General features: G+C 50.6%; 1 protein-coding gene across 4 annotated transcripts in view; it reads left to right on the top strand.

The window, feature by feature from the left end:
- SGMS1 (sphingomyelin synthase 1) overlaps positions 1-26040 on the top strand; it is a 415891-nt gene that overhangs the window by 311795 nt on the left and 78056 nt on the right. Inside the window, exon 1 of one of the 4 annotated variants that reach the window (XM_075348727.1) lies at positions 6240-6536. The exons of 1 other annotated variant lie outside the window; for it this stretch is intronic. The gene's annotated coding sequence lies outside the window, so the exon portion shown is untranslated. Of the gene's footprint in view, positions 1-6239; positions 6537-6557; positions 6806-7092; positions 7142-26040 lie in introns of those variants that run through there. 2 more of the 4 variants (XM_075348728.1, XM_075348729.1) reach the window with 2 other exon arrangements.

The following is a 26040-nucleotide window of genomic DNA, read 5'->3' as shown; positions in this document are numbered from 1 at the left end:
ACTGAAAGTTTGTCTTTATTACATCATGTGACCAGTTTATATAGTATCCCAAACAAAGAAATGACTATGCACCAATAAGATCCGCAGGGGTGTGTGTAGAAATGTGAAATTTCCCTGCCCATCAGTGTTAGCTGAGCCCTATGACATCATTCAGTTATAAGACAAGATGGTTTCTATGAGAACAAAATGGATTGTATTCTCTCACATCCATGTGCAGTTTAGTGCACCATTTGGCACAATTTTTGCCATCAGACTCAATCCCGCAAAACAGAGTCTGGTGCCTATTAATTTCTTTTTATTCCTAACGCGTGTTAGGATTCTCCGGTGACTGCAGTATGCATACTTCTGGTCAAATTCCAACTATGCATATGCTGCCTCACTTAGTATAAGTGAATTGAGTGTGGACATGCACATCTAGTCAGAATGTGGCCGGAACGACGCATATCGCATACTTGTGGTCACATGACTGCCCGCTCCCGGCATCAAAAAAAAATAATGACAGTGCGCACCATGCACAATGTGAGGATTCACATGTCTGCTGTCACATGGAGTGACTGCAGACTTTGGTGCCAAACCTGTACAACCCCTTCAATCAGCTGGTATTCTATATGATCTTCAAAATCTTCAGATTAGGAATCACAGCCTGGCTATAATTAAGAAATGTTTTAAAAAAAACAGAATATAAAACAATGTGGGTACATTACAGATCTCAATTCACAGAGTGCAGACTATTTCCATGTGGAAATGTAATCTGCATTGCAGATATTCTCAATTAAATTCAATGAGAAATGTTGTAGAACACAAGGGAGCCTATATCAACCCTTATTAGGTACGTACATACATCATACGCCTGACAGTGGCCACAGACATCCGTCCACCATACAGACCCATGGCGTGTATTGCGTAGTATGGGGTTTTTTTTGTAGTAGTATATGTCCCTGTGTATGAATGCACGCGCTGCTGTGTTTTCTTATGCAGTAATTTTGCTTTGCCGTTTCACAGCCGATATTTGGAGGCCAAAAAAATACATTGCTCCTCCATCTAGTAAATGGGAGTCTATGGGAACATTACAGTATTGGCCAGGATAGGCTCCTGAAATATACTGTATACTAAATGCTCCCAGCCCTACACAGCTCCTTTTCCAATGTTCATAGTGTACAGACGCAGTATGAGGAGAGGACAGGGGTCTACCCTGGAAAGTTAGGGCTTATTATTGCTGTATATACCACTGTTGTGTCTGCAGTAATTCCGGAGAGTGGAGGGCAGAGTCTAGCTGATCCGGCTTTCCTCCTTTGTTGCACATCATCACACAAGTGTCCTAGCAGGCAGCTGTCCTCACATTTGTTTCTGCATGTTGTTGCTGCAGACGCGGCGCTTTTCCTCGTTAAGTCTCCCGCCTCTCCATTACCACTAAATCCTATGTGCCAATGCGTGTTGAGACGAGTCCGTGTCGGGCCGGGCTATGAATACTCTTCATTTTATTGCTTCATTAAGTCTTATTTGTCTTAAGGATCCTTATAATTTCTGCTTGGTTATATCCACATTTGGGCGGATTTTTAATTATTTTGGACAAATCCCTTCTACAAAAAAAACAGAACAATAACTAATCGAAACTGACAATTAGGCCAGGGGCAGACGAGCGTGTAAAAAAACATCCTATTTTAATGCAGAAAAAAAACATTTTTCGTCCATATTGTCATCTGTATTCCATCTGTCCGTTTTATGTCTATAGCTGTAGTACCCAGCGATGCCCGGGATAGTAACTAAGTGTCTCTCTCACTCTCCCTGTCTGTCTCTGTTTCCCTCTCTTTCTGTGTATCTGTCTGTCTCTCAAATTCAAATATGCTTTATTGGCAGGACCAAAATACAATTAGTGTTGCTAAAGCAACTGTGTTGGTCTCTCTCACGACTCTGTGTCTTTCGCTCTCTGTCTTTCCGACTCTGTGTCTGTCTCTCTCTCCCACTCTGTGTCTCTCTCTCCGACTGTGCCCGTCTCTCCGACTCTGTGGCTCTCTCTCTGTCTCTCCGTGTCTGTCTCTCTCTCTGTGTCTGTCCGTCTCTCCGACTCTGTGCCTGTCTCTCCGACTCTGTGCCTGTCTCTCCGACTCTGTGCCTGTCTCTCCGACTCTGTGCCTGTCTCTCCGACTCTGTGCCTGTCTCTCGCTCTCTCTGACTCTGTGTCTCTCGCTCTGTCTGTCTCTCTCTCCAACTCTGCGTCTCTATCTCTCTTTTTATTTGGACGGCACACAACCGTATAATATGCTTATGTGAACGAGGAACTAGGAGCACAATACAGAACAATAACAGAAACACTATAGAAACAAAATGTAACAGACTGAAACACAAAATAAACATTTGTACTGTGCACAATAAGATCCTGTTTGGATTGCTCAATGTGCAGTATTACATGAGGCCTGAACAGCCGGTCTTTTAACAGCCTGTTTACGCAGGGTACCAGATCTTGTATTGCACAGAGGGCCTGACGTTGGGGCTACACATTGTCCGTGACAGAAGTCTCTCTCTATAAGATCATTGCCACAAGCAAGCTGCAAAAAAATCCAGCTTTTTGCAAATCCATGCTCAACTGGATCTCTAAATACACAATTGTTTCTTGATAGGATTGCTGATAAATATATGATCGGCGCTGATCGAAAGATGTGCATACTCCGTTCACTTCCATGGCAAGGATGGGCTGACACTCGTTCTTGTGCACCCCTGCTCCAGTCACACAGGGGACTGCGATCCTGGCTCTTGTGAACGGTGGTCTCCAGCGCTCACAGCTGTTTATCAAATAGATGACAGATGTATTTAGAGGAGTAACTCTTATGTAACCATATAATTTAACATTGGCCAAGCCCAGTGATTCATGCAGGACAGGCTATCGATGTCGTCACTATGCCCACTCCTTTGAGATCACAGGAGATAAGCCATTGAAATAGGTGTCCACTCTCTATTAAAGTTTTGGCTCAACCAAGCTGAGCATGTACCAGAGGCTCTCGAGAGGAAGAACGGTCATCTGACCAGTGGGCTGGCCAATACACGGTTATGTCAGGTCAGAGAAATCTAAATTAATGCCAATTTAACTTCCTCTAATGTTGGCAATGTGATGAATTAATACCTCGTTAATTCCCAGTTGCTTCATATCTATTGTGCAATATTTACCTTGCTGATAAGTGAAGGATCGCAGTATCCGGGAGTTCCCAGAAGTGCTGTGTGTATATATATATATATATATATATATATATATATACATATATATATATATATATATATACATATATATATATATATATAATATAGATTGTGTATGTTGCCACGTGTAAGGCCAATGTCAAACAGGCAGAATATGGCTACAATAGTGGCCAAATAGAAATCAACTATCTTAAAAAATCCATCCCATACATGAGAATGGGCATAATTTCAGCAGCAGGAGCGATGGGACAAATCTGCCACGTGACTAAACATTTAGAACTAAGAAGACAGGGAAGATAGAATATGGTCAGCCCCCGCAGGATGGACATGAAGAATGGTCAGCTCAGAGCGAGTGTCATGGCCATTTCACTTCTATTATTAGATCACATATGGAAAATTGACACCCTATTTCCCCATTATTATTTATCGCCCTCTATTTTAAGCTCTGTCCTCGTCTCCTTTTATTTTTGGAAAGTGATCAGGGAAGAGCAAGATCATCCAAAAAAATCAGTTATGGTGCAAATGTGGAGAAAAACATGCCACTTTCTTACAAAAGAAAAATATGAAGCTCTTGCTAATTTCTTGTGGATTTCTGCCTTGTGCAAATATTCCCTTTAGGCCATGTGCACACTAGAAACTGACTTTTTCGTAAGGAAAATCCGGACCCTCTGAAAGAATCCCGCACCAAAACCGCAACGACATCCGCATGCGGTTTTGCCGTGGTTTGGTACGGATTTGCCATGGTTTGTCCGCAGATTGATCCCTGCGGGATTTTACCAATAATTAATGGCAAAACCTCAGGGACCTGCAGAAAAGTGACATACACATTAATTCCGCAGCAGAAATTCCGCTGGTAAATAATATAATAATAAAATATTTATTCATTTATATAGCGCTATTAATTCCGCACCGCTTTACATACATTGGCAACACTGTCCCCATTGGGGCTCACAATCTAAATTCCATATCAGTATGTTTTTGGAGTGTGGGAGGAAACCGGAGAACCCGGAGGAAACCCACGCAAACATGGGGAGAACATACAAACTCCTTTCAGATGTTGTCCTTGGTGGGATTTGAACCCAGGACCCCAGCGCTGCAAGACTGCAGTGCTAACCACTGAGCCACCGTAAATCTGCAGGTATAAAAAAAACCCATAGGTTTTGCGGGGGAATGACTGCACAAATGTCAAACGTTTTCTGCAGCAAATCCGCAGTAAATCTGCAGCGTGCACACAGGGCTTTAGGGGCTTATCTAAGGTTATCATCCATGCCATCAGTATTAGATTCGTGTTTGGGTTTTGCACCACCTGTGATACGGTCTGTGTTCTCTCAGACGTCCGTTTCTTTGGTCTGTGTTCTATCCGTGTGCAAAATAAAATAGATCAAAGTTGATCGTCTTTGAGGAAAAAAAAATGCTAATCTGAACATGTCCGAGCCTGTGTTTACATGAAAAAAAACTGTGCATGCTCTGCCTGTTGATTTCACACATCATTTTTTTGCCATCAGTCGCAATCCGTTTTTCGTCCCAGATTGTGGCTAAACTGATGCGACGGATCAGTTTATCGATGGATCTGACTAGCTAGGGGCTAAATAATAATTGGAGCATGCTCAGTTAAAAAAACGGAATCTGTCACCAGATTCCGTCATTTGATGAAGACTGATCCTGCGCCCATAGGCTTCCATTCTACCAAACGACGGACGGCGATGGATCTATCTCTGTCCGTTTTTTCGACGTACACAAAAACGTTACTGTGGACGTCGTCTCCGTCCGACGGACAAACATTTTTCAACGGATCCGTGAAATGTGAGGCCATCCGTCACCAATACAAGTTAATGAGAAAAAAACAGATCCAGCGGCATCAATCGCTGGATCCGTTTTGTTTTTTTTCAAAATTCAACAGATTGTGACTGATGGCAAAAAACTGATGTGTGAAAGGGGCCGTAGTCTGAAGGTGGGGAGAGAAGCCGGCGGTGATCGGGCACAGGGTCATGTCAGCCCTGGGAACGCGAGCACCGACACCGCTGTACCGTGCCGGCACAGGAGGGCAGTATGAGCTTATTAGACATTGGGAATAGGGGTTGGTGAAGTAGTAATGACTCCTGTATCCCATGACACAATGGATCTTGTAAGCGTCCTCCACTGCTGATCAGAAAAGCAGATGACAGATTGTTGTTTTTTTCTGGTTGAAAATCAGATGATTATACACATGTGGCATCACCCTCTGGTGCGTTCTGTGGACTCTCCGCCTTCTTGTATGGGTGATTTTGATCAGATGCAGACGTTTTTCTGATTTTTTTTATTTGCTGACCGCTCACGGACATGTTTACAGTTCCATAGACTATAATGAGCACATGCTCCATCTGTGCCGTCCACAGGACATGTATGGGAGTGAGGCCTATAGAAGTGCCCCAGCCAGTGCTCATACCGGCTCCTATACACCAGGCTAGGGGTGCTGTTCCCCCGTTTTGGGACCCCTCCTGGTGCCCCCAGCGCACAACACAATCTCTGACCGCTGCTCACAGATTTGAACTACATTCCCAGAATCCCACCATCCGGACACAGTGTCAGTGCTCTCTGTAGCCATGATCAGGGCTCGGGCCTCTGCGGACCCCGCTGCGGACACTCATGTCTCCACAGCATATATTGACATGCTGCAGTGAGAGTAGCGCCAACATATTCTGCAGCGCTTTATAATTCACAGGTTTATATACAGTGATAAGTAACATGCCTATAAACAATACAATAATGCAAAAATCCTGAGGCTCCTGCTGGTAGGGGCTTACACTCTACACTGGGGGAGAGGGGCACACAGCACAGGGGCTAACAGTGCTGCTCCATCCTGAAGAAGTGGGGATGGAGGCTGCAGGGGCCGGTTGAGAATTTCTTCACCTTCGTTTACCTGCGGTTTTTGCATTACTGGTGGGAACGTGGCCTTATGGGAACTTTCCCCTTCGTTCTTGAGGCGCTGGGGGAGGGGCAGTAAGTTTCTAATGGACTTCTGACCAATCACATGCGCGGAAAGTGACAGTGTGGGCTCAGTGGTGGGCGCGGGTGGCTCCTGGGCTCAGTGGTGGGCGCGGGTGGCTCCTGGGCTCGGGTGTTGCGGGCGCTCGCCCCCGGGCTCCCTTCTGCTGAGCAGTGAGCGGCACCACACCCTGTCCCCAGCCGGGGCGCAGCTCACACCCTCCGCCCTCAGTGTCAGGCCCGTGGGGCCGCCGCCGCTCCCATAGGCTCCGGCCCGGCTCCCGCCCCCGTGCGTCCCTCCTTCCCGCACACACCAGGCATTTCCCACTAACTTCTGGAGCGAGCGGCGCCGGGACCCTCCGGAGCTGAGCGGCGGGACGGTGAGTCCACTGTGCGGGGACAGGGGGGGCCGGAATGTTCCACAGTCGGCTGCAACTTGTGAGCGCCCCGGGACTTGTAGTTCTCCACGTGTAGGGAGAGCCGGGTGTGTTTACTTGTGCGGAGCCCGCTGATGACGTCACCGGGGCAGTTTGGGCTTCTCTGCGGCCACTTTCAGGGACGGATCCGACAAGGCTGGAGGGAGCACTAGTCCTCACCTGCGGGGATAGAGGGCCAGCTGTGGCTGATAACAGAGAACAGCGCTGCGCAAGTAAGTGTGTGTATGTGTGTGGCAGAAGTTTGGGAGCGCTTTGCTGGCGGATGTGTCCGGCCGTCTGTAATGTGTGAGCCCCTGGCCTCAGGTGTCTGCCCCCGGAGGGTGAAGGGCTCAGCCCTGGACTTTGCTCTGTGAGAGAAAATAGTTGTGATCCCTTTGGCACAGACTGAGGCCGGTTACTCAGCGCCATGTGCCGTGCCGGAGGGGCCGAGGCGCTCGTCACATGGGGGTGAGCTGCGCTCTGTTTACATTAGTGATAGAAACCTATTCGGATGTGTAGGACGTAGAGCTGCTGAGGACGGATGAGGCTGCTGAGGACGGATGAGGCTGGTGAGGACGGATGAGGCTGGTGAGGACGGATGAGGCTGGTGAGGACGGATGAGGCTGGTGAGGACGGATGAGGCTGGTGAGGACGGATGAGGCTGGTGAGGACGGATGGGGCTGGTGAGGACGGATGAGGCTGGTGAGGACGGATGAGGCTGGTGAGGACGGATGAGGCTGGTGAGGACGGATGAGGCTGGTGAGGACGGATGGGGCTGGTGAGGACGGATGGGGCTGGTGAGGACGGATGGGGCTGGTGAGGACGGATGAGGCTGGTGAGGACGGATGAGGCTGGTGAGGACGGATGAGGCTGGTGAGGACGGATGAGGCTGGTGAGGACGGATGAGGCTGGTGAGGACGGATGAGGCTGGTGAGGACGGATGAGGCTGGTGAGGACGGATGGGGCTGGTGAGGACGGATGGGGCTGGTGAGGACGGATGGGGCTGGTGAGGACGGATGGGGCTGGTGAGGACGGATGGGGCTGGTGAGGACGGATGGGGCTGGTGAGGACGGATGGGGCTGGTGAGGACGGATGGGGCTGGTGAGGACGGATGGGGCTGGTGAGGACGGATGGGGCTGGTGAGGACGGATGGGGCTGGTGAGGACGGATGGGGCTGGTGAGGACGGATGGGGCTGGTGAGGACGGATGGGGCTGGTGAGGACGGATGGGGCTGGTGAGGACGGATGGGGCTGGTGAGGACGGATGGGGCTGGTGAGGACGGATGGGGCTGGTGAGGACGGATGGGGCTGGTGAGGACGGATGGGGCTGGTGAGGACGGATGGGGCTGGTGAGGACGGATGGGGCTGGTGAGGACGGATGGGGCTGGTGGTAGCCACCTGCGCACTCCATCCTGCCACACACGGCTGCCTGCCCTCAGGTCCCCTCCTGTGAGGACAGATGGACGGTGGGTTTTCTATCCAGCTCCTCTGGAAATGGAGAGGCTCCTATATACCCCTGATGGGCTCACACATACCTGCCCTCCCCGGACATATACGCCTGACTGCGAAAACTGTATATGGCAGCATTCCCATAGATACTAACGGGCAACTTAGCAAGAGTTTAACAGGTTTTTATTTTTTTTGGGGGGGGGGGGTGCACAAAAGCAGAGCTGACCACACTTTGTTCTGAAAAATATATACGTAAAAGTACTATAGGTTTTTTCTTCTATCATACTCAGTATGGATAGAGAAGTGTTAATGAATGTGGTGGGAAAGAAAAGATTTACTTCTCCCCACACACCCTCTGCCCCTACCCAGAGTCATCCCGAAATCTTGAGGGGGTGGGGTGTCAAAACCAGTAAACTCAGAACAAAATATATACCACTGATTATGTATTACATTGAATGTATATAGAAAACCCTAATCAGACGGAGGAGATGCTTTGCGCACTGTCATGTGTCTGCAGACGTACAATGTGAACCTGGCCCTAGACAGCCATCCAGTGCTGTGAAGATCAGCGGGTGCTGATCTATAGGGTATGGCCAGATACACGGGTATACACAATCTGTGCGCACACAGATGAGTACTGCCAATGGTGAATTGGTATTCACCTACTACCTTATCCCCATGTGAGCACGATCAGACATGTTTCAATTCAACATGTCTGATCCTTTTTTTGTTTCTTTTGACACTGGGTCAAACAGAGTACACATTAGATCAGGGGTCTCAAACTCAGCTGGGGGAATGGGCCGCACATACAAAAAAAAAATTGGGGGCCACATTCTTTGCAGGACAAAGTGACATTTTTAATGATTCCATAGTTTTTTCTATACACCTTTTGGATGACTTTTTTTGAACATATTGTCCTTGTTTATTATAACAAGCCTGCACTATTTTTTGTTTAATGTGTGTGTGTGTATATATATATATATATATATATATATATATATATATATATATATATATATATATATATATATATATATATATATATATATATATATATATATATATATATATTATATGCATTTTTTAATGGCAAAAATATTTCCTGCTTTATTTAGAATTATTTTTTACATTTTATCACTTTCTTGTAATATTGTTTTACAATTAGCAGCATCATAGAGTAATCTTAGCCAACATCTTGTAGTCATGTCCCATGGTTTTGTGCCCAGTAGTTTTGTGCCCATCCTTTAGTAATATGCCAAAAAATGTTTTTTTTTTCGCCTTTCCTCCGTTCCTTCTTATTAGGGTGCGTGCCGACAATCAGTGTTTACAGAGTTTTGGATGCAGCATGTTTCAGCTGTGTCCAAAACGCTGCGTTGTACAGTACAAGCACAGTGCATGGGATTTCTAGAAATCCTGTTCCCACTGTGCGTGTGTGGTCCGCAGCAAAAACAGACCTGCATGTGACTTTCAGAGGCCGCAGCATGTCAATTGTTTGCGCAAAGTCGTATGCATTCTTCCTCAGGAGAACACAGCGAGGAGACCACAGTGCTCCGAACCCTGATTTACGAGCAGCTGCGTTCTCCTGCGGAGGACACTTGCGGCCCCGCTGTGGGCACCTTACCTGCTTGTTGCGGCCAGTGGTGATTGCGGCCCCATGCTGGGGGTCGGCAGCGTCGTCCCTCCTTGCATCGAATTGGCGGACGTTAGCCATCGGTATAGTGCTGACAGCTCCTCTGCGCTACACCACAAATGATTTAACTGTAGTAAAGTCCTGCCGACCCCCGGCATAGGGCGCGATCATCACGGGGTCTGCGGGCCACAACAAGCACCCTCAGGGGCTGCATGTTTGAGACCTCTGCATTAGATGGACTGAAGATGCTGGTTTAGCCTGTGTGTTGCTGCTTCATGCCACCGTGTATCAGACTAATTAGTGGGAAACGCTTCATTTATTTTATGTAGCACTAAGCTAACAGCTCGTGTGGTTCTGTAACCGTCTTAGTTTCCATACGTCAACCACAGACCTCAGATCTAGGCCTCGGCTGATCCTCATGTGCCTGCAGGTTGGCAGAATCTCCTCTGTGCTGTAAATCTGCCGTTATTAGTGGGCACTCCTCTTCCCTAATATCAAATTATAAATCCTATTCAACTTTGTCCTCTATTGTACAGTGTTGCACTGCGTCACTCAGGTGAACTTGGAGTGCCCCTTTAAGCGTCACGCTTCATGAATTACCACAGTCATTGCAGAAGAAAGTTTACTGAAAGGTTAATGCCACTGAGAAGTCGGGTAATGCCATTTTCTTTCCGCAGATGATACATTAGAAGTAAACTGTTATTTCCACAAATTGTGCTGTGCCTAATCAGTGGGGGTCCGAGACCCTCGCTAATCAGGGTTGCATAGTGCTAAGTAACAAGGGCGACTTTCTTTGTTTTTCTTGTACAACTGCGCTCCTCATCTGATACTGTACATGTAGTGCACCGCAGCAGAAGGGGTGTTCTGGGCTGTGCACACGCTGAGGATTTGGTGCAGAAGTTTTTGCATCAAATCTGTATCTTGGCAGAAAAAAAACGTGTTTTTGCTGTGACTTTGATGCTTTCTGCATGCATTCTGGAGTGGAAATAACAATGAAAGAATTGACCTGCTGCAGATCTATTTCTGCACCAAATCTGCTAGAAAAAAAGGGGAAAAAAGCAACAAATGCACAAAAATTCAGGGTTCTCATAGACTTTACTGGCAGAAGGATTTGCGCGCAGTTTTGTGACAACTGCACTAGAAAACACATCAACAAAACGCTATTAAAAACACACCGTGTGCACACCGCCTTAAGCTGCTTTCACACTGCCTTTCTCTCACCGTACAGTGGTCCCGTCAGGGCTTCCAACCTAACCCCCCCTTGCAAAAAGGACGCATGTGCCGATGGGGCCATTGACTATAATGGTGTAGACTGAGGCACAGTGTGCTCTGCCTTGCACCATTTTTGGGATTATATGCTTACTGGAGGTGGACATAGTAGACACAGTCTGGGTGTCCGCCTCTATTGGGTATATACTCGCAAAAATGTCGCACGACATAGCACACGGTGACTCCGTCTGCGTCAATGTCCCCATCGGACAGGAGCACTGAACGGAGAGAGAAATGCAGTGTGAAAGCAGCCAGGTCCCGTTACACGTAGCAAAGTCCCAGCGATCCTGACAATGATACGACCTGGCAGGGATCGCTGGAACGTCGCTACATGGTCGCTGTTGAGTTGTCAATCAGGCAGATCTCCACAGCCTCCAGCGACCCGTGTAACGACGGCTCCCTGCACACTCAGAACCGGCGCTCGTTGGTCTCCCGCTGTCACACACGCCGATGCCTGCTGCACAGCGGGAGACCAACGAGCAAAAAATAGTCCTGATCGTTTTGTCAGGATCCGCAACCTCGCAGCAGGGGCCCGCTCGCTGCTGCTTGTCACACACAGCGATGTCACTGGGAGGTCGCTGATACGTCACAAAACCTGTAACGCTTCAGCGGTCTCGCTATGTGTGACGGGGGCTTTAGAGTCCATTTAGACGAATGGCACAATACAACCACCAGTTGGTAAATGTTTATAAGATTATAGCATTTTTATTCTTACTACAGGGTTGCAGTATTTAGTCTTTTTTGCTGAGTCTAGTAATTATTTATAATGGCAACATTGCCCTGATTCGGGCAGGATTGTGCGGAGGGCAGCTGGATACAGCAGAAACCTTCTCGGTGCCCCACACTGCAGACCCAGAACCGCTACCCACGGAGAGAACGGCGGCTCCAGTACCTGCAGTGCTGATCCTTAGGGAATAATGTCCTTACCCAACATGACGCTTAAGGTACCGTCACACTAAGCGACGCTCCAGCGATCCCACCAGCAACCTGACCTGGCAGGGATCGCTGGAGCGTTGCTACACGGGTTGCCGGTGAGCTGTCACACAGGTAGATCTCACCAGCCCCCAGCCATCAGCGACGCGTGGAAGCGATGCTGCGCTTGGTAACTAAGGTAAATATCGAGTAACCAACCCGATATTTACCTTGGTTACCAGCGCACACCGCTTAGTGCTGGCTCCCTGCACTCCTAGCCAGAGTACACGTCGGGTTAATTACCAGATGTGTAGTCTGCTACGTGTGCAGGGAGCAGGGAGCCGGCACTGGCAGTGTGAGAGCGGCGGACGCTGGTAACGAAGGTAAATATCGGGTAACCAAGGAAAGGGCTTCTTGGTTACCCGATATTTACATTGGTTACCAGCGTCCGCAGAAGCCGGCTCCCTGCTCACTGCACATTTAGTTGTTGCTCTGTCACACACAGCGATGTGCGCTTCACAGCGGGAGAGCAACAACTAAAAAATGGTCCAGGACATTCAGCAACAACCAGCGACCTCACAGCAGGGGCCGGGTTGTTGCTGGATGTCACACTAAGCAACATTGCTAGCAAGTCGTGCCTCAGCAGTGATGTTGCTTAGTGAGATGTGGCCTTTAGTGTTACCACTTTGTGTAGTTATTAGTGGTGTGATTGTCACCGTCTGTTCCACTTCATTCCGAAAACTTCTGCTGGAAACCAGTGATAAATGACTTAATTTGGAAACCACAAACAAGTGTGGTACTTTTGATTCAAGGGCCATTTCTGGGCACGGCAGCGGATATATACGTGGGATTAATGTCTTATATCCTGCAGTGTTGCCTGGTGTGGCTTGCTTGTTAAGGCCCCTTTGCACTAAACAACTTACCAGCGATCCCAACAACGATACAACCTGATAGGGATCGCTGGTAAGTTGCTAGTAGGTTGCTGGTGAGAGGTCACACAGTCAGACGCTCCAGCGATCCCACCAGCAACCTGAGACCAGCCCCCAGCCAGGAGCGATGCACTGAAGCAATGCTGCGCTTGGTAACTAAGGTAAATATCAAGTAACCAACGTGCAGAGAGCAGGGAGCCGCGCACACTGCTTAGCGCTGGCTCCCTGCTCTCCTAGCTACAGTACACATGGGGTTAATTACCCGATGTGTGCTGTAGCTACACGTGCAGGGAGCAGCGCACACTGCTTAGCGCTGGCTCCCTGCTCTCCTAGTTACGGCACACATGGGGTTAATTACCCGATGTGTACTCTGCTACACGTGCAAGGAGCAGGATCCGGCACTGACAGAGCGGCAGAGGCTGGTAACGAAGGTAAATATCGGGTAACCAAGGACAGGGCTTCTTGTTTACCATGGTTACCAGTGTCCGCAGAAGCCGGCTCCTGCTGCCTGCACATTTAAGGCCCCTTTACACACTGAGACTTTCTAGCGATCATGCTGCACAGCGGGAAACAAAGGACCAAAGAATGGTCCTGAACGATTTGTAGCGATCAGCAACTTCACAGCAGGGGCCAGGTCGCTGATGTGTTTCACACACTGCAATGTCGCTGGGGAGGTCGCTATTACGTCACAAAACCGGTGACGTTACAGCGATGTCGTTTGCGATGTTGCAGTGTGTAAAGCCACCTTTAGTTGTCAAACCCAAAAACCTCATTGCTGGGTATTGCTGGTGTTTGATAGTTGTTGATTTGATAACCGAGAGAACATAGATAAGACGACTCTGGTCTACTGACCCCTCATACATGGCCTGGATCGAATAAACCTGGTACGTATTGATCACAGAAAACCCCACCAACCTGATTATCAAGGGGAAAACCAGATGAGCAACTTCTTTTCTAGTTAGCTGGGGGGCGATTTTGGAAATACAAAAGATCCAACTGCAGATGTGTCCCATGTGCCGTCTGTAATGGTGTAAGGCTATGTGCGCACTAGAAATGTGAAGTTTCTCAAGAAAATTTCTTGAGAAACTTCTGCCAGTGAAAGATTTCCGGACCTGCGGAAAAAATCCGCACCAAATCCGCATGCGTATTTGCCGCGAATTTGCCGCGAATTTGCCGCGGATTTACCGCGGATTTACCGCAGGTTTGTCCCTGCAATAAATAATAAAGATAATCGATAGACAGATAATGGATAGAGGGAAAGATGGATAGATGAATAGATAGATAGATAGAGGGATAGATAGATGAATAGATAGATAGATAGATGAATAGATAGATAGAGGGATAAATAGAGGGATAGATGGATAGATAGATAGATAGATAGAGGGATAGATAGATAGATAGAGGGATAGATAGATAGAGGGTGTCACAAACCACCGGGGGGGTCACTCAGAAATCCCCCGCGCTGGCTACCAGTACGTCACAATCGGGGGGTAACAAGTGGGGTCACCCCTCCTTTATACCTCCCGACCGACAGACAGAGCACGTGACGCGCTCTCTAGCGCCCCTCTTATAGTCAGGCCAATTATGGAATTGCCCGACAATAAGCAAGGAGGCCGCTATACTACTTATGCCGATTATTGAAGGGTCCCCGGTGAGAGTAGGGTATATATTCCCCCGACCTCCGCGGGCGGAATATATAATATCTTCCCGAATCTCACGGGCCTCCCCACAATAATCCTTGGCACAACTCGCTGCCACCAACCGCTTCACGGTAACTATTAGCCGAACACACAGACGTGGGATTCAAGATCGAGATAACAGAACAGCCCAAGATTAATTATATAATTTAATCGCCTAAAGCACACTAGAAACTACAATATATACAATAGGGAATCTACAGAATATACATATGTCAGAGTACAGTTACAGATAAAGCATGGGTTACAAACAGGTATACAATTACATCAGTTACCTTGTGTGTCTGGCCACAGGGGGGCGCTGTAGACCAGGTTTCTAGGATTCTTCCTCACAGGTCTTTCCCAACCAGGCCCCCGAGCAGAAGAACGCTGGAAAATGGCCGAAGTAGGGTTATCAACCTGGGCAGATCCAGGTCCCCTCCTACCTTAGTGACCTCACAGGGAAGCACTGCCACTCCCCCTGCATGGATCAGAATTATCCAGCAAAGGGGATTTTGGCTATAACTTTGCCTGGGAGCGTCGTAGGCAGACGCCAATGCTCTCATTGTGACAGTTATGAATTTAGCTACAGAACGAGGGGACTCATGACCTGTCTGCCAGTTCCCCATTGGCTGATATCACGCCTGGGGCATTTCCCAATGTCCTGTTCCCATAAAAAGGGGGTGCCGGCATCGTCCACATGCGGAGACACCATTTTTATGGTTGCCATATTTATCGGAAATATGGCTTGCGAGATATGAACCATTTTTTACTGGAGTCGTTCTGTCTGGCTATTTCCATAGCCTTGCTAATGAGATACAACTCTTGTTACAGGGTGACGGCAGGGAGTCATCCTGTGTCCTTTGTCCTAAAGCCACCTAATTTCCATATCACAGGACATGGCCATGGAGTTTGTTGCTAAACCAGTTGTGTGAAGGAAAGGGGGGGGGTGACACCAGGAGAGGGCTTCCTGACATACTTGAATATCATGATTTATCGTCATATCTCCGGATTTACCTCACACCTCCCTCCTTTTGAGGGCGCTAGGGGGCAGCACACTCCGGTGTTCCCCCGTGCGCCCGTCCGCGACCTCTCCTTGTCGGGACAGCCCGTCTGCGTTACCGTGGTCACGGCCCCTTTTGTGGCGAATGGTGAAGTTGTATTGCTGGAGCGCAAGGCTCCATCGCAACAATCGCCCATTCGTCCCAGAGACGGTGTGCAACCAGCTGAGGGGATTGTGGTCCGTCTCCACGATGAAGTGGCGCCCGTATAGATAGGGTTGCAGACGCTGCAGGGCCCACACTATGGCCAGGCACTCCTTCTCCATTGTAGAATAGGCCACTTCCCTTGGTAACAGCTTCCTGCTCAGGTACAAGACTGGGTGCTCTTGGCTCGCAGAGTCCACCTGGCTGAGCACCGCACCGAGGCCGAAGTCACTGGCGTCGGTCTGTACTACAAACGGCCGCGTGAAGTCGGCTGCCTGTAGCACGGGCGGGCTGGACAGGGCGTCCTTTAGGGCCCGGAAGGCTGTCTCGCAGTCCATTGTCCAATCGACTGCAGAGGGCAGCTTCTTCTTGGTGAGGTCCGTCAAGGGCTTTGCCAGGCTACTATAGCATGGAACAAACCTCCTATAGTACCCAGCGGTCCCCAAGAAGGACATCACCTGCTTCTTGGTCCTGGGGGTGGGCCAGGATGCGATGGCCTCCACTTTCTCAGGCTCGGGCTTCAGCGTTCCCCCACCTACCCGGTGACCGAGGTACTGGACCTCGCTCATGGCCAGCTGACACTTTCCCGGCTTGATGGTCAAACCTGCCCGGTGGATCCGCCTGAGCACCTGTGCTAGATGCTCTAGGTGGTCCTCCCAGGTGGGACTGAAGACGGCAATGTCATCCAGGTACGCGGCCGCGTACCCTTCAAGTCCCTTGAGCAGGGTGTTGACCATCCGCTGGAAAGTGGCAGGGGCATTCCTCATCCCGAATGGCATCACCGTGGACTCGTACAGTCCAAATGGGGTAATAAAGGCAGAGCGTTCCCTGGCCTTGCGAGTCAGGGGGATCTGCCAATATCCCCGGCTCAGATCCATGATGGTCAGGTACTGAGCCCCGGCCAACTGATCGAGCAGGTCATCGATGCGTGGCATTGGGTACGCATCGGCGACCGTGACAGCATTGAGCCCCCTGTAGTCCACGCAGAACCGAGTGGTTCGGTCCTTCTTAGGGACGAGGACTACAGGCGAGGCCCAAGCGCTGTTGGATGCCTGGATCACCCCCAGCTCCAGCATCTCGTCAATCTCCTGGCGCATGTGTTGCTGCACCTCCAGGGAGACCCGATATGCTGAACGCCGGATCGGGGGATGATCCCCAGTGTCCACGTGATGGACAGCCAAGTCAGTCCTTCCGGGCTGGTTGGTAAACAACCCCCGGAAGGGGTGTAGGGTGGCCCACAGCTGGGACCGTTGGTCCTCCAAGAGCTGGTGGCCAACCTCCACATCCTCAATGGATCCGCCTGCCCTAACCTGGGCTAGCATATCCAAGAGGGTTTCCGCTTCTCCCTCCTCGGGCAGGTTGCACACGGGGAGCGCACATGCCTCCCGCTCATGATGTGCCTTCATCATGTTCACATGGAAGGGCTTCCGCCTTCCACGGGCAGGGTCCAGGGTGACCAGGTACGTTACAGGGTTGAGCTGCTGGTACACGAGGTATGGGCCTTCCCAGGCTGCCTGAAGCTTGTCCTGTGGTACGGGGACCAGTACCCACACCTCTTGACCCACTTGGTAGGTCCTCTCACAAGCGTTCTGGTCGTACCAACGCTTCTGATCGGCCTGGGCTTGAGCCATATTGTCGTGTACCAGTTGCGTCAAGGCCTGCATTTTGTCCCGGAAGCGCATGACATACTCGATAACCGACACTCCAGGGGTGGCCAAATCCCCTTCCCAAGCCTCTTTCACCAGAGCCAGGGGGCCCCGCACACGTCGCCCGTACAGGAGCTCAAACGGTGAGAATCCTGTTGAGGCCTGTGGAACCTCCCGGTAAGCAAATAACAGGTGTGGGAGATACCGCTCCCAGTCACGCCCATGGGAGTCGACCAACATCTTAAGCATCTGCTTTAAGGTGCCATTGAACCGCTCGCACAGGCCATTAGTCTGTGGATGGTACGGGCTGGCCACCAGATGTCGCACCTGGACTTGCTTACAGAGGGCCTCCATCAGCTGGGACATGAATTGGGTCCCCCGGTCAGTGAGCATTTCCTGGGGAAAACCCACTCGGGAGAAAATCTCCAGCAATGCGGTGGCCACCTTGTCAGCCCGAATGGACGACAAGGCCACTGCTTCTGGGTACCGGGTGGCATAGTCCACTACCGTCAGTATGAAGCGTTTCCCGGAGCTGCTGGGGATGGCCAGCGGGCCGACCAGATCCACAGCCACCCTCCTGAAAGGCTCATCGATGATTGGCAGAGATACCAGTGGGGCTTTGGGGCGTGGCCCCGCCTTCCCCACTCTCTGACAGGTTTCACACGAACGGCAGTAGGCAGCCACATCGGCCCCCATTTTTGGCCAGTAGAAATGCTGGTTTAACCTGGCCTTGGTCTTAGCGATCCCTAGGTGTCCGGCCATCGGAATCTCATGTGCGATCCGCAACAACTCCGTCCGGAACGGATAGGGTACCACCAACTGTCGGTCCCTGGGCCACGCCTCCGGTGAACCCTGCTGGACCGTGGCCCGGTACAGCCGTCCTTGGTCCCAGACCACTCGCTCCGGGTCCGAGTCCGAGGGAGGCTGTGCCGCCTGCTCCTTTAGAGCTTTCAGGCTGTCGTCAGCTTCTAACGCTGCCTGAAACCCCTGACTAGATGTGGCCAGAATCGACGAGACTGTCACATCTTCGGTCAGTACCCCGGGACCTGTGTCCTGGCCTCCACCTGACTCGGCTGCCACTTGGTCAGAAGGGGAAGAGCTATCGGACCTCCGGGAGGCCCCTTGGCTTCCAGCACTCCCACTGCGGGTGACAGCGGCCACAGCCGCTGCGACCGTGGGTCGTGCCTGCTCCTCCTCCGTTCCTGACCAAGTCGCCGGTTCAGGCAGACCTACCTGGCTTCCTGACACCCCGGTTGTGGGGGAACCCTGCACCGAGATCTTACCTGGGAGCACTTCCGCTCCTGGACCGGCCCCAATCTCACCTGCCTGTTCCCCCCCTGCAGCAACAGAACCCCGCTGTGAAATCTCTGGGGACCCCACATTTGCTGTGGTAGCCCCCACCCCACACACTGGTCCTCCCCCTGCAGCACCCTGCTCTCTGCTTATCCCTGCAGAGGGCAGCAGATCCCAGCTCACAGGCTGGTTACTTGTAGAGGCATTGTCACACCTTTCTCTGACCCCCTCCCCTGTCACAGCTGCAGCTGTGTGTGTGTCTATGGTGTCTGTGCAAGCAGAAATATCAGAGTTCACTCCCTCCTCCCTTACATCATTCATAGATAACACATTAACATTGTCCGGAGGCATGTCAGTACTGGCTGAAGGTTCAGCCTTTGGGGCGGGGCCAAACTGGGAGGTTATTTGCCCCAAATCTGTCCCAAGTAGCACGTTTGCAGGGATCCGATCAGTTACCCCCACCTCCCTCACCCCTCGCCCTGCGCCCCAGTCCACATAAATGTCAGCAACAGGCAGCGCCGGGTCAATGCCTCCAATCCCGGAGACAGCGAGGGTTTTTCCAGGGATCAAGTCTTGGGGGGACACCATCTCAGGCCGCACCAGAGTCACCTCCGAGGCGCTGTCTCGCAGTCCTATGGTCACAGACTGGCCGACGGTGACAGGTTGGAAGCTGTCCAGGGACCTACCACCACCCCCACCCACACAATACACCTTGGGCGGCCCTTGGGACGGGGACGGAGCCGGGGCCTTGGGACGCTGAGGGCACATGGCCTTGAAGTGTCCAGGTAGGTTGCACTGGTGGCACCGTCTTGGTTCCGCCACGGGCCTGGAGAGGGGAGTTGAGGGGGACACCCCCTGCAGTCTAGGGGCAGGTGGGGCAGTCGCAGAATTCATCTTACCCCCTCTCCAGGTGCTGCTGGTGGCCGCTCTCCTGGCCTCAGGGGCCCGGTTGTTGGTGTAGTCATCGGCAAGGGCAGCTGTAGCCGTGGATCCCTTTGGCTTCTGGTCTCGGATGAACTGGCGGAGATCCTCAGGGCAGTTCCACAAGAGTTGCTCCGTGATGAACAAGTCCAGGATCTCCGGTCCGGTGGAAAGCTGCAGGCCTTGGGTCCAGTGGTCGGCAGCTCGGGCAAGTGCCCGCCGGTGGTCAGCCCAGGAGTCCTTTGGTCCCTTCTGCAGCGTCCGGAACTTCTTGCGGTAGGACTCCGGGGTGAGGTTGTACTGTTGGATCAGGGCCCGCTTGATGGTGTCGTAGCCCTGATCTGCCTCAGCAGGCAAGTCCCCAAGGATATCCAGGGCCTTACCCCTTAAACGGGGGGTCAGGTATTTGGCCCACTGGTCCTTGTTCAGATGGTGCTGCAAGCAAGTCCGCTCAAAAGCAGTCAAGAAAGAGTCCAAGTCTCCATCCTTCTCCAGCACTGGGAAGTCCTCAACACGGACCTTTGGAAGTTTGGTATCTTGAAGGTCACGTGTGGCTGATGAGGGCCGGAGCTGAGCTAGCTGCAGCTGGTAGTCACGCTCTGCCTGGCGCTCTTCACGCGCTGCCTGCCGCTCTGCCCTGCGCTCTGCCATGAGTATCTCGTAGGTATCCCGGTCTCCAGCCTGGAGAAGGGCCATAGCCATTTGAAGAAGGCTATCCGAGCCTCCCAGGCTCGGTGGAATGGCACGTGGTGATCTGCGGCCCGCTGCGGAGCCTGGTGCTTCACTGTCCATTGCAGAGCGGAGGGCTGGCATCTGGCTCGTTGAGGAACCTTGGGCGAGCTCCTCCTCATCTTGTCCAGCAGTCCCAGGTTGTGCGATGTCCTCTGCAGAGCTGTTCTCTGGCGTCGGGCTCCTGGAGGGCTCGTGGACAACCTCCTCATCGTCTCTGGCCTGAGCATCGGCCATTCCTTTGGCTTTGCTCCTGGTGCTATCAGCCATTGTTGCAGACTTTGGTCACTGACACAGAACTGACACCTGATGCCTCCACACACCTTACAGTATCTGCACTCTGACACTCTAGTGTTGAGCTAGTCTGAAGACCCCAGCAGCCACAGCTGCTGCAGGCAGTCTTTAGTGTCTGGGAGTATGGGTCTCACACTCACACACACTATTATCTCGATCCCACCGCTATGCCACCAATATGTCACAAACCACCGGGGGGTCACTCAGAAATCCCCCGCGCTGGCTACCAGTACGTCACAATCGGGGGGTAACAAGTGGGGTCACCCCTCCTTTATACCTCCCGACCGACAGACAGAGCACGTGACGCGCTCTCTAGCGCCCCTCTTATAGTCAGGCCAATTATGGAATTGCCCGACAATAAGCAAGGAGGCCGCTATACTACTTATGCCGATTATTGAAGGGTCCCCGGTGAGAGTAGGGTATATATTCCCCCGACCTCCGCGGGCGGAATATATAATATCTTCCCGAATCTCACGGGCCTCCCCACAATAATCCTTGGCACAACTCGCTGCCACCAACCGCTTCACGGTAACTATTAGCCGAACACACAGACGTGGGATTCAAGATCGAGATAACAGAACAGCCCAAGATTAATTATATAATTTAATCGCCTAAAGCACACTAGAAACTACAATATATACAATAGGGAATCTACAGAATATACATATGTCAGAGTACAGTTACAGATAAAGCATGGGTTACAAACAGGTATACAATTACATCAGTTACCTTGTGTGTCTGGCCACAGGGGGGCGCTGTAGACCAGGTTTCTAGGATTCTTCCTCACAGGTCTTTCCCAACCAGGCCCCCGAGCAGAAGAACGCTGGAAAATGGCCGAAGTAGGGTTATCAACCTGGGCAGATCCAGGTCCCCTCCTACCTTAGTGACCTCACAGGGAAGCACTGCCACTCCCCCTGCATGGATCAGAATTATCCAGCAAAGGGGATTTTGGCTATAACTTTGCCTGGGAGCGTCGTAGGCAGACGCCAATGCTCTCATTGTGACAGTTATGAATTTAGCTACAGAACGAGGGGACTCATGACCTGTCTGCCAGTTCCCCATTGGCTGATATCACGCCTGGGGCATTTCCCAATGTCCTGTTCCCATAAAAAGGGGGTGCCGGCATCGTCCACATGCGGAGACACCATTTTTATGGTTGCCATATTTATCGGAAATATGGCTTGCGAGATATGAACCATTTTTTACTGGAGTCGTTCTGTCTGGCTATTTCCATAGCCTTGCTAATGAGATACAACTCTTGTTACAGGGTGACGGCAGGGAGTCATCCTGTGTCCTTTGTCCTAAAGCCACCTAATTTCCATATCACAGGACATGGCCATGGAGTTTGTTGCTAAACCAGTTGTGTGAAGGAAAGGGGGGGGGTGACACCAGGAGAGGGCTTCCTGACATACTTGAATATCATGATTTATCGTCATATCTCCGGATTTACCTCACAGAGGGATAGATAGATAGAGGGATAGATAGATAGAGGGATAGATAGATAGAGGGATAGATAGATAGAGGGATAGATAGATAGAGGGATAGATAGATAGAGGGATAGATAGATAGAGGGATAGATAGATAGAGGGATAGATAGATAGAGGGATAGATAGATAGAGGGATAGATAGATAGAGGGATAGATAGATAGAGGGATAGATAGATAGAGGGATAGATAGATAGAGGGATAGATAGATAGAGGGATAGATAGATAGAGGGATAGATAGATAGAGGGATAGATAGATAGAGGGATAGATAGATAGAGGGATAGATAGATAGAGGGATAGATAGATAGAGGGATAGATGGATAGATGGATAGATGGATAGATAGATAGATAGATAGATAGAGGGATAGATGGATAGATAGATAGATAGATAGATAGATGAGAAAAACCGATATAATGTTCCACCTCCCTGCATTTTCTAAGCTGGCACCCTTTAGTGACTTTCATGTGGCACTTAGGCTACTTTCACACCTCCGGTTTTTGCTATGCGGCACAATCCGGCACTTTGCATGAAAATCGCAACCGGTTTTTTTTGCTGCCGGTTGCGATTTTCCTGCATAGACTTTAATTAGTGCCGCATTGTGCCGCATGGCCTTGCGTTCCGTCCGTTTTTTGCCGCATGCGGCAGATGTAGCCGATGCGGCGGCCGGATGGAACGTTGCCTGGCACGTTTTTTCGTGCGGCAAAAAAAAACGCATCGCGCCGCATTCGGCCGATGCGGCACATTTTTCAATACATGCCTATGGCGGCCGGATGCGGCGCGATGCGGCAATAACCGCATCCGGCCGCCGCATGCGGTTTTTGCCACTGCGCATGCTCAGTAGCATGCCGCAAGCGGCAAAAACCGGACTGGCCGCAAAGGAAAAACCTATGCAAAGGATGCGGTGTTTTCACCGCATCCGTTGCATAGCTTGCACAGCCGGATTGAGCTGCAGAGCTCAAGCCGGATGTGTGAAAGTAGCCTAAAGGGTGCTTAGCCTTGTATTTAGCCATAAAATAAATAAATAATTAAAAAAAAATGACGTGAGGTCCCCCCATTTTTTGTAGCCAGCTAGGGTAAAGCAGACGGCTGCAGCCTGCAGACCACCGCTGGCAGCTTCACCTTGGCTGATAATCCAAAACCGTGGGCACCCCACGCTGTTATTTTAAATTATATAAATAATTTAAAACAAAAAACGTGGGGTCCCCCCCATATTGGATCACCAGCCAAGGTAAAGCGGACAGCTGGGGTCTGATATTCTCAGACTAGGGAGGTCCACTGTTATTGGACACTCCCCAGCCTAAAAATAGCAGGCCGCAGCCGCCCCAGAAGTGGCGCATCCATTAGACGTGCCAATCCTGGCGCTTTGCCCCAGCTCATCCCGCGCCCTGGTGCGTTGGCAAACGGGGTAATATATGGGGTTGATGCCAGATGTGTAATGTCACCTGGCATCAAGCCCTGGGGTTGGTGAGGTCAGGCGTCTATCAGATACCCGACATCACCAACCCAGTCAGTAATAATTAAAAAATAGACAACAAAAAAAGTTTTATTTGAAAAAACACTCCCCAAAACATTCCCTCTTTAACCAATTTATTGAAAAGAGCACAATCAATTCCACGTCCGGCGTAATCCAATAAGGGGGGGGGGGGGGCACGGCGATCCATACCATAGTCGCTGTCCCAGTCAATGAAAAACAGAATGTTCCCCATTGGCTGGGAGAGCAATGCAGTGACCTGAGCTAACATCAATAGGTCAGCTCAGGTCACTGCAGGGGATGACCAGCGCTGCCATCAGGAGCATAGATGAGATCATTACCTTCTGTGATCATCTCCTGTACTGCTGACGTCAGCGCTGTCACTGACTTATCGCGAGAGCCCGTGACGTCACCGCTAGTGACAGTCTCGGGCCGCTCGCGAGTCGGCCCTAGACAGCAGTGACAGCGCTGACGTCAGGAGGCAGGAGATCGTCACAGCAGGTAATGATCTCACCTCCTGACAGCAGCGATCGTCATCCCCGCGGCTCCCAGCACTGCAGGGTGTCAGTGTCTGCCTGCGCTGCCGCGTGACAGGCTGCTGACACTGCGGGCAGACACTGACACCCTGCAGTGCTGGGAGCCGCGAGGCCGGAGCAGGACACACACTGCACAGACACCTGGAGGTCGCACGGAAGTGCTTCTGTGCGGCGTCCAGGGAGTGTGACGTGTGTTTCCTCTGCTCCTCTTCCTGGCATAATGACATCGCTTCCTGCAAAACCGCAGGCAGCGATGGGCATTACCGCAGGTAAATCGCGGCTATTCCGGTGGTATACCGCACATCATTGCTACCTGCGGAATACCCCCGGAATACCGCAGGTACCTGCGGAAATTAATGGACATGCACATTTTCTCAAGAAAGTTTCTCGAGAAAATTTTCTCAAGAAATTTTCTTGAGAAAAATCCGCACAGTGCGCACAGCTATTTTTTTTTCTCATTGAATTTCATGGGAAATGTCTGCACAAAGATTGCAGACATTTCTCAAGAAATTTCCGGGGCAAATCCGCGGGTAAATCCGCGGGAAAAACGGTCTAGTGCGCACATAGCCTTAGAAGCGCTCACACACCTTTCAGCATGATCCATACTCCCAAGCACATGCCGGGCTGCATTTACACAGGTGCAACACAGCCCCATCCGGGAGGCATGGCTATTTTTTTTTTTTTGGGCAGATGGATGAAAAATGTAAACATTCTTGAAAAAAAAGGGTGTGAGGAGATTCATCAGTTTACTCCAGAAAAATGTGCCACTTTTGATGTTTCTACACCAGATGCTTGACTTTTCTGAAAAGCTGTGACCGAGAACTCTGACGGCTGATGACTAGAGTATATATTCTCTCCATGCAGCCTGAATTATGCACACTACAGCCTATAACCGTGAGTACAAGATAGTTATGTGCGCTGCTGCGCCATTCACACCGGACCTTGGATCCCAGTTGAAGTGTTCTGTATTTCCAGGATGCATTACTTTTCTCACCTTTAAGGCTGCGTTCCCACAATCAGTGTTTGCAGCGTTTTGGATGGAGCATGTTTTTGCTGCGTCCAAAACGCTGTGTTGCACAGGGGATGGGAGCTGCAGCATATCAATTCTTTGCTGCGGAGTCGCAAGCGTTACCCCAAAGGGAGAACACAAGAGAGACCGCAGCGCCCTGAACCATGATCATGGGCTCCAGCACCTGCGGTCTCCTGCAGAGGAGTCTCGTGGCCCTACAGGTCAGTACTCATCGTGTCCAGGATGCAGTGGGTCCTGATTGTGGGCACATACCCTAAGAGACTAGGTTTTGTTACAGTTTTACTGCAGGAAAAAAACGCAGCGCATTGGAGAGTATACTTGTGTAATAAGCATTTCTGCTCCTCAGCAGAGCTTGACGGCTTGCCATGTCTTTGCATTGAACGGTAATGTGGATTTTTTTGTGTATTGGGGTCTATTTCATATGGGAACTCCTGCATGACTGTGTAAAGCTCATGGACGTCTCATGTAAGGAGTCTGGAAGCCACTCAACCACTCAAGGAAAGCAAAGGAGTTCTGGTGTAATGGTGGGGCGGCGCTCCAGCCGTTGTCCATCAGCACCCCGATACCTGCTCACCCCCGGCTTGCGCTTACTTTTCCCTGTGGCCTTGGAAATCAGCTCTAGCTTTCTGGCTCTTGCACAATTGCCTGCTGAGCGTCTGGTTTTCCTGGGCAATATTATAAAAATGTCCCTTTTAAAAGCTCCTATGTGTGCTGGAATGTGTTGGTGGGAATAGCTGCTGCGTACCTGTGCAGCAGGTGTCCTATTGTGCCTGTTGCTGCGTACAAAGGATAATTCCCGGACAAGAGCCGCTTCTTTGATCGTCCTATGTGGTCTTTTTGTATGTTTGTTAGCATTGCATAACACGCCATTGTTACCTATATCCGCTGTGAGCCGAATGTAATTCTACTTTCCTGTGTTTTTAAAGGAATAGATTTTGATAAAATTGCATCTTGAGGTGGTGAATCTGCTAAAACGGAACTTGGTAAAGGTCC

This window comes from Anomaloglossus baeobatrachus, chromosome 5 (genome assembly GCF_048569485.1).
Source record: "Anomaloglossus baeobatrachus isolate aAnoBae1 chromosome 5, aAnoBae1.hap1, whole genome shotgun sequence".
Taxonomy (NCBI): Eukaryota; Metazoa; Chordata; class Amphibia; order Anura; family Aromobatidae; genus Anomaloglossus; species Anomaloglossus baeobatrachus.
Note: the sequence above shows the minus strand (reverse complement) of the source record. Positions and strands in the feature narration are given on the sequence as shown.